This window comes from Otolemur garnettii, unplaced genomic scaffold, assembly GCF_000181295.1.
Source record: "Otolemur garnettii isolate 467f Iridium unplaced genomic scaffold, OtoGar3 scaffold00015, whole genome shotgun sequence".
Lineage (NCBI taxonomy): Eukaryota > Metazoa > Chordata > Mammalia > Primates > Galagidae > Otolemur > Otolemur garnettii.
Window position 1 is genome coordinate 10,644,826 of NW_003852410.1, and position 13,971 is coordinate 10,658,796.

The window sequence follows — 13,971 nt, forward strand, 5'->3', positions numbered from 1 at the left end:
TAAAATCATACTGTTTTTGTTAGGTACCAATTCTTAATAGTCAAAAAGAAATAAAGTAATTATATGCATATAATTGGGAAGGCAGTGTTGGTTGAACAAAAGAAGAAAAGGGAATCACCTTGTCAACTTACTGCTTCGTCATTTCTTAAAGAAGAAATATGCCAAGTTAAGTATGAGGTCCAACAATCAAGTTCACAAACTTGCCACCTGCATTTCAGTTGGCAGCACTGTACAAACAACTCAGTAAAGTTTCATAACCTTGGTATGTCCACTGTGTTTGTGTTGATGTGTAGCAGTGTCTTGCTGACTGGTGTTCATTATTGTTGTTACATGGTTTTATTTGCCATTATGAAAATGTCAGAGTTTGACTTAGAACAAGAACAAACATAAAATTTCTTTTTAAACTCAGCAAGAGTGAATGTTAGCCCAAGCATATAGGGATAAAGCCACAAAGAACATAGCAGTGTACAAATGGATTAAACATTTTTTATGAGGAGAAAGAAAGCATCACTGGTAAAGAGAGGTCAGGGTGGCCAATAATGAACAAAATTGATGAAAAAAAAAACACTGCAAAAATTCATCAAATTAGACACCAAAACTGTCAGTTGATTGTGAGAAGCATAGCCGACCAAGTAAACCTTGACAGAGCAAGAGGAAAATCTTAATCGAAAATCTTAGCCACAACACATGGCTTTTGCATCACAACAATGCACCAGCTTGCACAGCACTGTCTGTGGAATTTTATCCAGTAAACAAATAACCATATCAGAACACCCTCTCTACACAATTAATCTGACTCCCAATGACTTTTTTCTTTACCTGAAAATGAAGGAAATATTGAAAAGAAGACATTTTGAGGACATTCAAGATGTTAAAGGTATTACAATGATAGCTTTGATGGCTGTTCCAGAAAGAGAGCTCCAAAATTGCTTTGAGGGGTGGACTTGGGTGCTACTGCTGGTGCATAGCTTCTCAAGGGGAGTAATTTAAATGTGACCGTAGTGATATTCAGCAATCAAGCATGCAGCACTTTTTCTAGGATGAGCTCACAATCTTGTCAGTTCTTTCATATTAATTCCATATATTTACAGCATTCTCATTGACAAATCAATTTCCAGATATATCTTTTGTCAATTAGATTTATTATTACTTCTATTTAACTCAATTTTTATTAAACTGAAAATATTTACAGTATATTTACTGTTTTTTATAATTGCATTTTATTTATGACAAATGAGGGGGATTTTTCATTTGTTCTAGCAGCATAATAATCTTCTGAAACAAATTTAAAAATGCTAATTGAGTCAATTAATAGAAAATTATTAAACATGTTATAGTAAATGACAATGAAAAAATAAATGGAGTGTGACTATAGCACGAGAAACTCCCCCAGTACAACAAGATACAGTCATAAAATTGGAATAATAAATTGCTAACTTGGGGGCTCTCATTTGATCCCTAATACAGAGACATACACTTCATTTTTTATTTTGGGCCATAGTTCTCTCTCCAAAACTATTGCCTATTTTAGCCTGATTTATTATGATTTTGTGATTGCTAGTCATAAAAATTTCTTGTTTTCAGCAATATTTGACATATATAATTAAAGATTATTTTTATAATTTTCTATATAAACCTCCTACTTCTTGATTCTGCTACTATAAGCTGACCTTAATGCTTCACCTCCACCCCCACATGAAGCCAGAGCCATAGTAACACTTGGCCACATGAAAAAATCTCTTCCTTGTTGGCATCTTGAGAGTTTCTGTTTTCTCTTCCCTGTCCTCCGTCCTCCTTCCATTCCTTTTCTATGTTTTATAGATGGACAATGCCACTCCCAATTTGCTTTTATTATACTGTATCCAGAATTTCTATATGCTATTAGTGGGTAATTGAGGGAGGAATGAGAAGTCATTTTACATATTACTAAAAGTTATTTCATATTTATGTAACATAATGGAAGCTTAGGTTTATATTCCTATGATGGAAGAGAAATGTTTGTAGTTATATCAAGATTTTTTTAACTAGATCCTATTACAAAATCTAATGTATTCTATTTATATTAGACTTTTAGATAAGTAGAGAAGACTAATTTCCATGGTTCTCTGACTACCCTTACTTATATTTCAGTATGTATATATTTTTTATAACCTAAGCATTAAAAAATTAAATATTATCAAGAAAATTCACAATCTTATTTAAGAGTACATAATTTTTTTTCATTTAGTTATGTAATGTGTTTTCTTGTCAGATGTGATTTAGTATGCAATTGAATAGACCTTCATTTTGACATGAAGCACTTTCTGAAAATCATTGACATCTGGAAATGGCAACAATTCCCTGTAAGTTTTGAAAACAATTATGTTAAAGGACCAATTTTGATTGACTTTAAGAAGTTCAAGAGTTCAGTAAATAAAGTAGGCCAAATGTTAATCATATTTTCATACTGGTGCAAATGCTTGCGGGACTTCACATTAATATTTCCCTGACTTCAATGTCATCAATCACATTCAATAAATTCCCTTTCGGTTTCTAATTAATACATGTTTGTCCTTCAAAACTTAGCTTTAATACCACTTCTTACAGAAAACCTTCCATGACCCCTTAATTTGGGTTACTGATATGCTTATATAACATGTGATTATAGTGTATATCATATTTTATTGGAGTTAAACTTTTAACATCTATATTTTCTACCACTCTACAAATTCTCTGGGGCAAAAACTGTGTTACATGGTTTTTCTATATACCTTTAATTCTTTTCTTTCTTTCTTCTTCTTTTTTTTTTGGAGACAGAGTCTCATTTTGTCTCCCTGGGTAGAGTACCCTGGCATCATCATAATTCACAACAACCTCAAACTACTGGGCTCAACAATCATCTTGCCTCAGTTTTTCTATTTTTAGTAGAGACAGGGTCTCACTCTTGCTCAGGCTGGTCTCCGACTCCTGAGTGCAAGCAATCCACCCACTTTGGCCTATCACAGTGCTAGAATTGCAGGCATGAGCCACCACACCCATCCTGTATCTTTAATTTTCAGACTCTTGAGATTGGAAGGTGCTGACGAAATAGGTGTCAAACGCAGGAATGGATGAATAAGCAATTACATGCTCAGAACTGTACTTAAACATAATACTATACTTAAACACCATTTCATAAGGTTTTTAGAAAATAGTACAATTTAATGAAATCAGTAATCAGAATGACAACCACTCTCAAGTTTTGTCAGGTGTACTTTCTGGAACCATGACCTTGAGTAATAGTAAAGATGGTTCCTATATGGCCTTTCTGATGGAGCCTGTATTTTCCCCAGGACAGATAATATGAGTCTTCATTAAGCTGAACTCATATTCAGCATTTTTTGGATTATCCTTGTTGCTTGGATCTCAATTTCCCTTTATGTAAAATGAGGACAACATGCTGGAATGTTGGTCTCTGGGGAACATTTGCAATTAATTCAACAATCTAGAACCCAGATGATTTCATGTTGGAGTTTCATGTTTTTTGCAGTTATATTTTGTTATTTTCATTCAAATACTCCAGAAAGAACTCTAGTGCATTTAGGAGTATCTCTTTTTCCAACTAAATACTGAAAAACAAACAAAAATGAAATAGCTGTAGGTCTTGATTTCATATTTTTCTTTTTTGGCATTTTCATTGTAGGAAAAAGCAGTTGATAGCTCTGTGATGACCTTGTTTATTTGAATAACCTTCAAAATCACTGAGTTAGACATTAGAAAAGGAGATTTGAAAAAAATTAATTATATTCTTCAATGTTGTTAATCTTTATTTTATAAGTTAATAACCCAAATCTCAGTTTTGTTAACAAACCTCACTTTTATATAGATAGGGCTTTCAAAAGGACATTGAATTTCTTTTTTCATTTTTGTAAACATTTTTCCCCCAGCTTACCACATTTAGGTAGTCTCTGGCTTTATATTCTATTATTTATATTGTTGCAGGTTTGCCACAGATAATTTACTAGTCTATTTATTTAAAGACCATTTTTTTAGTAGTGCTAAAAGAAATATAACATGGTAAGCTACAAATCAGAACTTTCATAGAAAAGATAACATTTTTCTAGGCAAGATTTTATTGGTATATTAATTTGTGTTGTAGCTGCGGATAATTGCATTATGAGTAGACAGATATAATAAACAAGTCAATTCCACTCAAGTTTAGTCATATTTTAAACAGCTTGTTCAGGGTCTTAGTTTATTCATTTGACTAAATAAATCTGGAAGATGTTATTGCAAACTACCAATGAATGTATGGTGCTTCATTACAAAATAAAGAACAGAAGAATTTCTGTTTATGTTACTTGTGTAGTCTTCTTTATAGCTAAAATTAACACCTGGACACTTCAATTACTTAGTGCTACATAAATCAGCATTTGAATCTTATTAGTAATTCTCCTCCCAAGTTTTTTATTTTTGTGTGTGTACTATTGTTGTTAAATTATACTTGTTTCCTTCTGGTACAAAATATTTCAAGTTTAATTTGAATATTAAAGAGTTTTATGGCAGCAAACAGTTGGCTGCTTCTTGTAGTGAGCTCTGTTTGAAATTACAGTCTTAAGTTTCATAGGGTTTTTGAAGTAAATGATTCATTATTTTGCTATGGTGGTATATAACGTATGACTCTGATTAGGGTTACAGAGGCTGTAGGGTAGAATTATTTCTTTTCTATTCAGATTGAAAGCTCTCTCTGCTATGTTGTTCTTAATTCTATAAAAAGAAAAGAAATCAACCCTGAGGACTATGTCTGAAAGTTGAGACAATAGATGGGTCCAACGAGTACAGGTTGAAATTTTGAACTTTCCAATCTATAGAGGTAATCCAAAGATATAAAGACTTACTATTTTAAGTTCAAAGGGACTTTATTTTTACTTTTTATTATTATTTTTTTTGAAACAGACTTTCATTTTGTCTCACTGAGTAAAGTGCCATGGTATCATACATAGCTCACAGCAATCTCAAACTCTTGGGCTCAAGTGATCCTCTTGTCTCAGCCTCCCAAATAGCTGAGACTACAGGTACCTGCCACAACACCTGGCTGGTTTTTCTATTTTTAATAGAGACAGAGACTCATTCTTGCTCAGGCTAGTCTTGAACTCCTGAGCTCAACCAATCCACCGGCCTCAGCTTCCCAAAATGCTCGATTACAGACGTGAGCCATTACACCCAGCTCAAAGCGGCTTTAAAGATCACCTGTTCAAATATAGTATGATTGATTCCATTATGGATCTCATGTCTTAATACAAAGACATGAGATAAAATTTATTTGCCAAATGGTATTTCTTGAAGCATTATAAATACCATGATCAAGACATTTAACTGCCACCTCTTCGATCAGGATCACTAACAACCCTTCTCATCGTCTCAAGCTAAACTCAACAGAAGGAGAATGCATAAAATAGGGATGTTTGAGGCATTGACACTAAGATAGGAGGATTACCTTACCAAATAAACTACAACTTAGGAAGTAATCATTACTACTTTATATATAATATAGAATATAATATATTACTGTACTGTAATATATTTCCTATATTTTATCAGTATTTTTTTACCTAAAATTCTGAAATTATGATCAGCATATAAAATTATTTAATGTCTATTCAATTTCAGCCTAAATCAGAGAAAATTTACTTTTTTGGTTTTATGCTTATTTATTCTAAGTAAATACTTACCAAATAATACCAAGAATCACTCCCATACTATTACTACTGTAAAGAATTTTATTTCATAAAGAACCAGTGGCTAGATAAGTAGTCTGTCGGAGCACGGACTGGCCACTCATACAATTAATTACTACCTTAGAAAACTAAGTGCATTGGCCTGAATAAAGCAAGGAATAAGAGAGTCAGAGCCTGATTCATTGCTCTTATTTAAGTTTCCTCATACTGTGGACTGTTGTTTCACCCGGAGAATTTTCACCATCTGACATATTATAGGCACCCAATGGAAGTTTCTTGAAGAACTGAATTAAGCAAACATAATTAAGGACCAAGTAACTTTAGTATTCTGTTATAAGTAGGAATTTGAGATTCCTGTGTTCCTACACAGGGAATGGAGAAGAAAAAATCTTTGGAAACTTAGATGAAAGGAAACTTAGAAGTAATTTATTCCAGCTTTCCTCATTTTGCTTTCCTTAAGCACTGGCATCATAGGCCCAGGAATACACAACCAGCTAGTCAGGACGGCAGCTTAAGGCTTCTGGGAGTGATGAAAATAATTTTGTTTACTTCTTTCTTTATCTACAACCAAGCAGGATTGCTGTATTTATAGAGAGGATGTGAAATCCTCCTATCTTAGTGTCAATGCCTAAAACATCCCTGGTTTGCACATTCTCCTTCTGTTGAGTTCAGCTTCAAACTAGGAGAAAGGTTGTTAGTGATTCTGATCACTAGAAGAGGTGGTGGTTGAATTTCATAATCATGGTATTTATAATGCTTCAAGAAATACCATTCAGCAAGAAGCTTAGTTGATATTGATTTTACTAAAGAAAAAAAATTTTCCATACAATATTCCTGAATCATTTGTTGGCAGACTGGCTATTAGTTATGATCTGTCTCTATTAGACTTACCTCTGTTCAAGTGACAATATAGGTGCGGCAGCTGAATCCTATCAATCAAGAAATGATGTGGGATATTTTTTAATGTGATGAAATCCCTCTAGGGTGAGGCACTAAATTGAAAATTGGCTCTCTCTGGATCACACTAAATCTTCTGGTCATGGGGAAGTGTCTTTGGTGGGAATTTGAAACCCAGAACATAAATAAAATGGTATATTGTTCTGCCAAAGGCTACTTGGAATCGCTTGTACCGTTGTAGCCATAAGACACAGGGACAATAAATAGCTGCATTTAACATGGAGCAGGAAAGAGCGTACCTGGTCAACACTGAATTATCCAGAAATAGACGATTTTATTTGCCCCTTTATCCGTGGTCATATCCATGCACCCAGAGATATCTTTTATCTAGATCACATGTTTGCCACAGAGATGTTGCTCAAAAACAACAGTATTCAGTAATAAAGAATAAGAGAACTTACTTTTAGTCCCAGTCATGCTATAATGGCTGATTTTGGATAACTTACCTATTACCTTGTTTGTAATGGCAAACATATATGATAGTATGTCCCATAACGTTAACTTCTACTTACATTTCCAGTAAAAAATCTTTAACATATGTGACCTCCCTGAACTGTCTATGGGAGGTAGAATTGTCTATGAACCTTGGTTATGATGGTCTTTATGTTATATACATGAAAATTGAGACTCTGAGTTTTTTACTTACTGAAATAACAAGAGCCAGGTTCAGAATGCTCCTGGGTGTGGTTCCAAGGACAACTGCACTATATCCCACTGACTACATCCTGCTTACTAAGGACCCTTGCATTTTACTAAGTCTTTTGATGTATATTGTAAAGTGGTATCTTTAGATATCTACGCCAAATAAATGAACTCCCTTAATGATTCTAATTTGCAAATGAAACATGGAATTCAAGTGGCAATAAAATTTGCAAGGCTAAAACAGAAAGGTGATGCCTATGCATTTTACTTAAGCTTAAGGATTTTTCTGAATTGAGTTTGGGGGTGCGTGGGGGGATCTGAAGCCTTCTACGTACTCCATTTCAAACAACATTTTTCTGCTTTAATTGCAAAATTATCTTGCCATGGCAGCCTTCTTCAAGTTTTCCCTATGATTTCCATCTCACATTGTCCTCCAAAAGTGATTACATTAGAAAACTCGGGCTTACAAAAGACAGCATTAGTTAACATCGATAACTCCATTTTGGTTTATAATCAACATCAATTTTTCTTTTATTTAAAGTTAAAAAGAAAATAATATTTAAGAAGTGTAAGTTGTGAATAAAGCTTCTAAATCTGTGCTTTAATTATTAATGTCCCAATGGTCTTTTCAATTGACTTGAAGTTATACAGTTATCTTGAATGTATTTATGTATAATTGAAATGGTCAATTTTTTAGTTTATTTTGCAATTAGATCGCTTTTTTGACTGCATAAATGAATGCAAGCAGACACATGCACACACATTGATAAGGAATTTCACAGGTAAGTAGCTTCAATAGAGTAATTTTAAGTTTTACATATGTGCTGTTGGTCTGAACTACAGTAGCTCTTATCTACAAAGCAGTTTGAAGATCAGGTAGATTCTCCCTCTGAAGAAGAGTCTCAGAACTCTTCAAGATTTTTACTGGCATATCAGTCAGATATATGTTCCTTCTATATGACGCAAAGAGAAATATTGGTTCCACTGATTATGTTGCAATATGATTAATCTTCTGATTGATTTTGCTGAAAGACACAACTGAAAAGTATTTAGCAATCATGCAAAATGTTAGCATATCCAGAACCTACTTCCCTTTGAAGATTCCCTTTCTAAACAATGTTTTTTACTGGGTGTCGATGAAGAAAAGAAAAGGCGTGATTCCATTCGTACTATCACACCATCACACCTGTCATAAAGTGCCTCTTTAAATGTCTATGAATGTGCATAGTGGGTGAAAGTTTTCTCATGGCGTTATCTTTAAATTCCTGAGTGGTATATCCACTGTAACAAGGTGAAAGGAAAAACAATTGAAATTAAGACAACATGAAAAATGAAGGAAACATGTTGATATTTTCTTGCAGTGCGCTTCCTGGAAATCTCTCTTTCCAATAATATCCCCAGAAATAAAGGAAAGGAAAAAAGTCTCGTAGAGAATACTGCCTTAATCTGAAAAGAAAGATTGCAAAGCATGCAATTATAAGTGTGTAAAAGGCGAGAAAGTGAAAGAGCCAAAATAATGAGAGAGTCTCATAATATCCAGTGTCACAAAGTTGCAGTTCTGTCAGAAGTTTTGGTCTCCAGAGGTATCTCGGAGAGGGGGAAAAGAAGCCTGAGGAAATAATAACCAGAACTTGGCAAAGAAAGCTTCTTTATGAGAAGTGCCTGCAGGGCAGAAATAATTGGAAGCACAGGCTGCCTTTGCCCTGACAGGTGCCCCTTGGTTCCACCAGGAGTGGACTCCCTGAAAGCCCCCAAACAGGGTACAATAAAAAATCATCTGGAGATGAACTTGATATTGCATTTGGGCAAACAGAGGGAAAAAGGAAGAGAGCCATAAACTTAAGTGGACGTTCAAACTATGTCCAAAAAGCTACGAGGCAATGATTGGATGGTTCAAGCCCAAACATGCGTTCGTCTGAAGGATCCAGTAGGGATCTCTTTAGATGACCAAGATAATTGTTTTCTTGTCCCCATCCTTTTTTCTTTCTTTCTTTCTTTTTTCTTTGTTTGGAGTGCTATGAAACATTAGTGTTTTGTGGAAGGAATCTTTGGTCTTGTGGCAGTACAAATAGAGCTTACCCTTCACGATCTCATTTAACCTCCAGAAAGGTTCAATACTCATGAGAAAATCCTGGTGGAGAAGACATTATATCAGTGATCACTCCTTCCTATACCAATACTAGTTTAGCTGCCAAGAGAGTACCAAAAATTAGTCTAAAGGAAGAAGAAAGTTAGAGTGCTTTGAAAATTTCCCAAAAAACATCCAGTTTTTAGAACTTCAATATTCTATTATGTAATGAAGTTGTTTAAAATTATCTATCTATCTATCTATCTATTTATCTATCTATCTATCTATCCATCCATCCTAGTTAGCTAGCTACAGAGGAAGAAATTAAAAAAGAGGAGAGAAAGAGGTCCAAATAGTTGTTTTCTGAATTTGTTAACAAGAAGTATGACCTATTTTTGAAGGTTTGGTTGATGGGAGATGTTGAAGAAAGGAACTGAGTTTCATTGACACTCATAATAATATTATGTACATGTAACATTGAAATTTTAGAAGTGTGGAAAAGTTATATTTTATTCTATTTACCTTATATCTTTGCTGTTCTAAAAATAACTAATTAGCAAAGTGATACCCAAAGAATTTTACCTTTAAAATGAATCAAAGAATAACTCTGGGATTGTTTTGACTGTGAGAGAGTGGTTGAACAGGATTTCCCAGAATCCTCTTCACTAGGTGATTATTGGTTAGATTTCAGCAAAAGAGGAATTTGCATGTGATTTGAAGGGTGTACAGTGAAGTAGCAACTATCACTTTCTCTAGATTATTTTAGTCAGATGCAGGCTGTGGACAACTACAATGGTGCCTGGCAGTTTCTAGGTCATCTCAGTCTCATCCACTCTGTGTCCACCACTCTTTCCAACTGGTGTCTTGTTGACCACAGTGGTCCCAGATCTATCTAATATGATTGCATAACCACAGAGGGGGACAAAGCTTTCCACAGATCTCCCTCCCTTCCTCTCATCATAGTGTAGAGAAGAGAGTATTGGATTAGAAAGTCCAAGGCCTATATTCTTATCTAGATTTTGCCATAGTAATGTGATCTTGGGCAATCACTTATTTACTCTATACTTCCGTTTCCTCAGTTTTATAGTTGAGAGATTGAATTAGAGAAGTTCTTAAGTACTTCCCAGGTCTAAAAATTGACCCATGTCTTCCTTCAGATACCCATGGTGCTTGACCGCACAAAGCCTCCCCCTTCTGAAAACGATTTAGGGCTTTATTTCTGCCCTGATTTAAAAAAAAAAATTAGAAACTCTGCTTAAAGAAAATCATTTTGCTGTCTTGGACTATATATTTTTTAAAAATATATGAACAAGAAAATTAATTTAAGTGACTTATTCTGAGTAGGGATGAAATAATCTAATCGCATTGTGAGCCTAGGGAACCATTATTCTAGTTTTCTATAATCTTAGTTATGTTGAACACATATAAATTATACCACTGTTCAACCTATATGTCTGGAGATAAAATAGCAAAAGATAGCTGTAAGGGGAACTTGAAAACAAGGAGATATTAGACAATATTAGTGTCTGGAGAAAAAGGAGAGATTAAAAAAAGAAAGTCTAGAATGTTCTTATTAGATAGGAAAAAAAAACTTTCAATTGAAACTTTTTTGGAAAACCAGGAAAGTTGTTAATAATTAATTATAATATTAAACAAACATTAATTAATCAAAAACTATTTCCAAAGATAATGTGTGCATTTTTCTTTGTAGCAATTGCATAATATCAAGTCTAATGTGCATTCACTTTGAGCCTAAGCTTTTAAAATCTCCAATCCAGTAGAGTCTTCAGGTTCTGAAGAAGCGATCTTCAGTTCAGCTCAGAGCTTGCTACCATACTCTTTCATCTTCTTTTATTCATGATATTTAGCTTATTTCAAATAATTTAGGAAAAACTGAGGATCTAACCATTTGTTCATTTTATGACTAACCTGGGAAGCACTTGTCACACTCCGGAATTTTGCAAGAGACTCATTTGCTGAATTTTCTCATCTAATCTTCATGGCTACTAAAGTAGGTAATGTTATTATCTGCTTCCCACATACGAAGCAACTAAGGCTGAGGAAGGTGAAGGATTGAACAATGAGCCATAACTAGAAAGTACAGAACAAAGATTTAAAGTTCAGTGTGTCTTTAAACATTGCAAAATCCACATGTAATATTTACAACGTACTGGTTCTTAGCATAATCACATATAGCATCCAACCTTTGGCAGTGCATATCTCCTGCTACACAGTGGTAGAAGGTGAGTCCAGTGAAGTTAAGACTTATCCCTGGGTGACATAGTCAGAGGCTTTAACAAACTCGAAAGAATGGAAGTGCTTGTATAAAGATATAGAATGAGTTCAATGGTGAGGGAGTATTTATGCAAGTTTTTGTTTGTTTGTTTGTTTTAACCTTATTTTTTCAAATAACTGGGCTCTTACTGTTTTATACGTACCAATTTAAAATATGCTGCTCCTAAATATAGAGCTGTGTAAAAAGAATATTTTATCTAAATTCAGAAAGATAAAACAGATGACCTTTTATATATTAAGATAGCCAAACAATCGTTATATTTTTCTATAATAATGGAATAATTCTATATATGCATATACATATATGTATTTATTTTTATAGATTTCATTTTCTAATTTAATTTTTTTTTTTTATTTTCAGAGACAGGGTCTTGCTCCATCACCTAGGCTAGAGTTCAGTGACACAATCATAGCTCACCTCAAATTTCTGGTCTTAAGCATTCTCTTGCTTCAGCTTCCTGAGTAGCTACAACAGGTGTGAGCCATCATGGCTGGTTAATTTAAAAAATATATATTGTTTTTGGTAGAGATTGGAGTCTCTCCATGTTGCCCTGGCTGGTCTCAAATTCCTGGCCTCAAGCAATCCTCCCATCTCAGCATCCCAAAATGATGGGATTACAGATGTGAACAACCACATATGGCCTGTTTATATTTTGTATTGATACCATCAGTCTTTTTTGTTATTTTTGTATGTATTGGGGGGTTAGAAGAAAAAGAAATTTAAACAATGAAACAATGATTACAGTAACAATTACTATTTTTTATAAAAATTGTGATAAACTACTGTGTGATGATATATCGTAGTAATAGTCCCAACTGTGTCTGTCTGGTATGAAATCTTTCCTGTTGAATCCATATTTGACTACTTCAGGATCAATTGTGGCTAAATTTAGAAATTTTGCAAATGGAAGGCAAACTACAGTAAATTATATTGTAGAATTAATCAGCTCATTTAATAAGTGTGATTTCTTCTTTATATAATTTTATCAACCATTATCACTTCATACACACGTACAAATTAAAATCAGAATTTTTATAACATTAACATCATAAAACTTCAATTACTTATACTATTAGTACTCTACCCCTTTATCTCCCTAGAAGCCAAAAATTATATTTTTTATTGTTGCATATGTAACATTCATTCAATTCTTAAGTTCACTTCAACTGTGACCTCTTTTGAAAGGTTTTCTCTGATATTTCCAAAACATTCTAACACGTACTATGATAGACTGATTCAGAATATGTCTCTCAAACTTTCTATATTCAAGCCCTTTGCAATATGACTTTACAGTTTTTCTCACCATGATTAGAGTCTGTTTCTCTGTCCCTTTAATCTAGGTTGGTTATATGAATTGCTTTGTCAAATAGAATGTGGTGGGTATGAAACAGTGCCAAGGCCCTACACCCTGCTGCGTGCTTTTCTGACACTTGCTATAACCATGAAAAGCTCTAGATATTCTGCTGGAGAATGAGAGATACAAGGCCTAGTTTGCACTATTGTGCCAGGTGACGACCAGCCAATTGCCAGATGGGTGAGGCCCGTCGCAGTTCACCCAGCACCCAGCTCCCCTGCCAGCTAAGCACAGACACAAGAATGAGCTTAGCCAAGATGGGCTAAGCCTGGCCCAGATCGGGCCAACCACTCAGCCTGATCCATAGATATAATGGCAACAATAAATGCTTATTAGTTTAAACCACTAAGTGTTGGGGATGCCTTCTTATGCCATCAAGTTCCCTTTGTTGATGCTAAACCCCTATTCCTCTTCCCTCATGATGAAGGAAGCTTATATACTGGCTTACCATTTCAGCCACACATGTCATGACCCCTCAAAGAAATTAAAACCATAAAACAGCTATGTGTAAGCTTTTTCAACCATTTTTAAAAAACGTATATTTTTAATACCCAACAAAGCACCTACAAAAGTGATAGGTCTTATAAGTTAAAAAAACAATTGGAACAAACTGAAGATTCTGCTTCTTTCTCACTAACGACCTTGGGTGAGCCTGCCAACCTGTCTGAGCCATCTGAACTTTAAGTTCAGCGGGTTCACCACTAGACCACGCTACTGGAAACAACAGCATCTGGACATTATCCTCCTACTTTGGTAACGGAGCCAGAGAACATGCACTTGTATTTTCCATTTTCATCATGGCCTGGATTTGAAAGCTTTCCGCCCTCCAAACTCTCTTGGACATCTCTATCACTTGGTTCCATAATTGCATTTCAATCGTTTTTCTCTCTGCAGCTCCAGTCTTTGCCAATATGTTGAACAGGATAGAAATGTAAATGAATGGAGGGTTTTTTGTTTG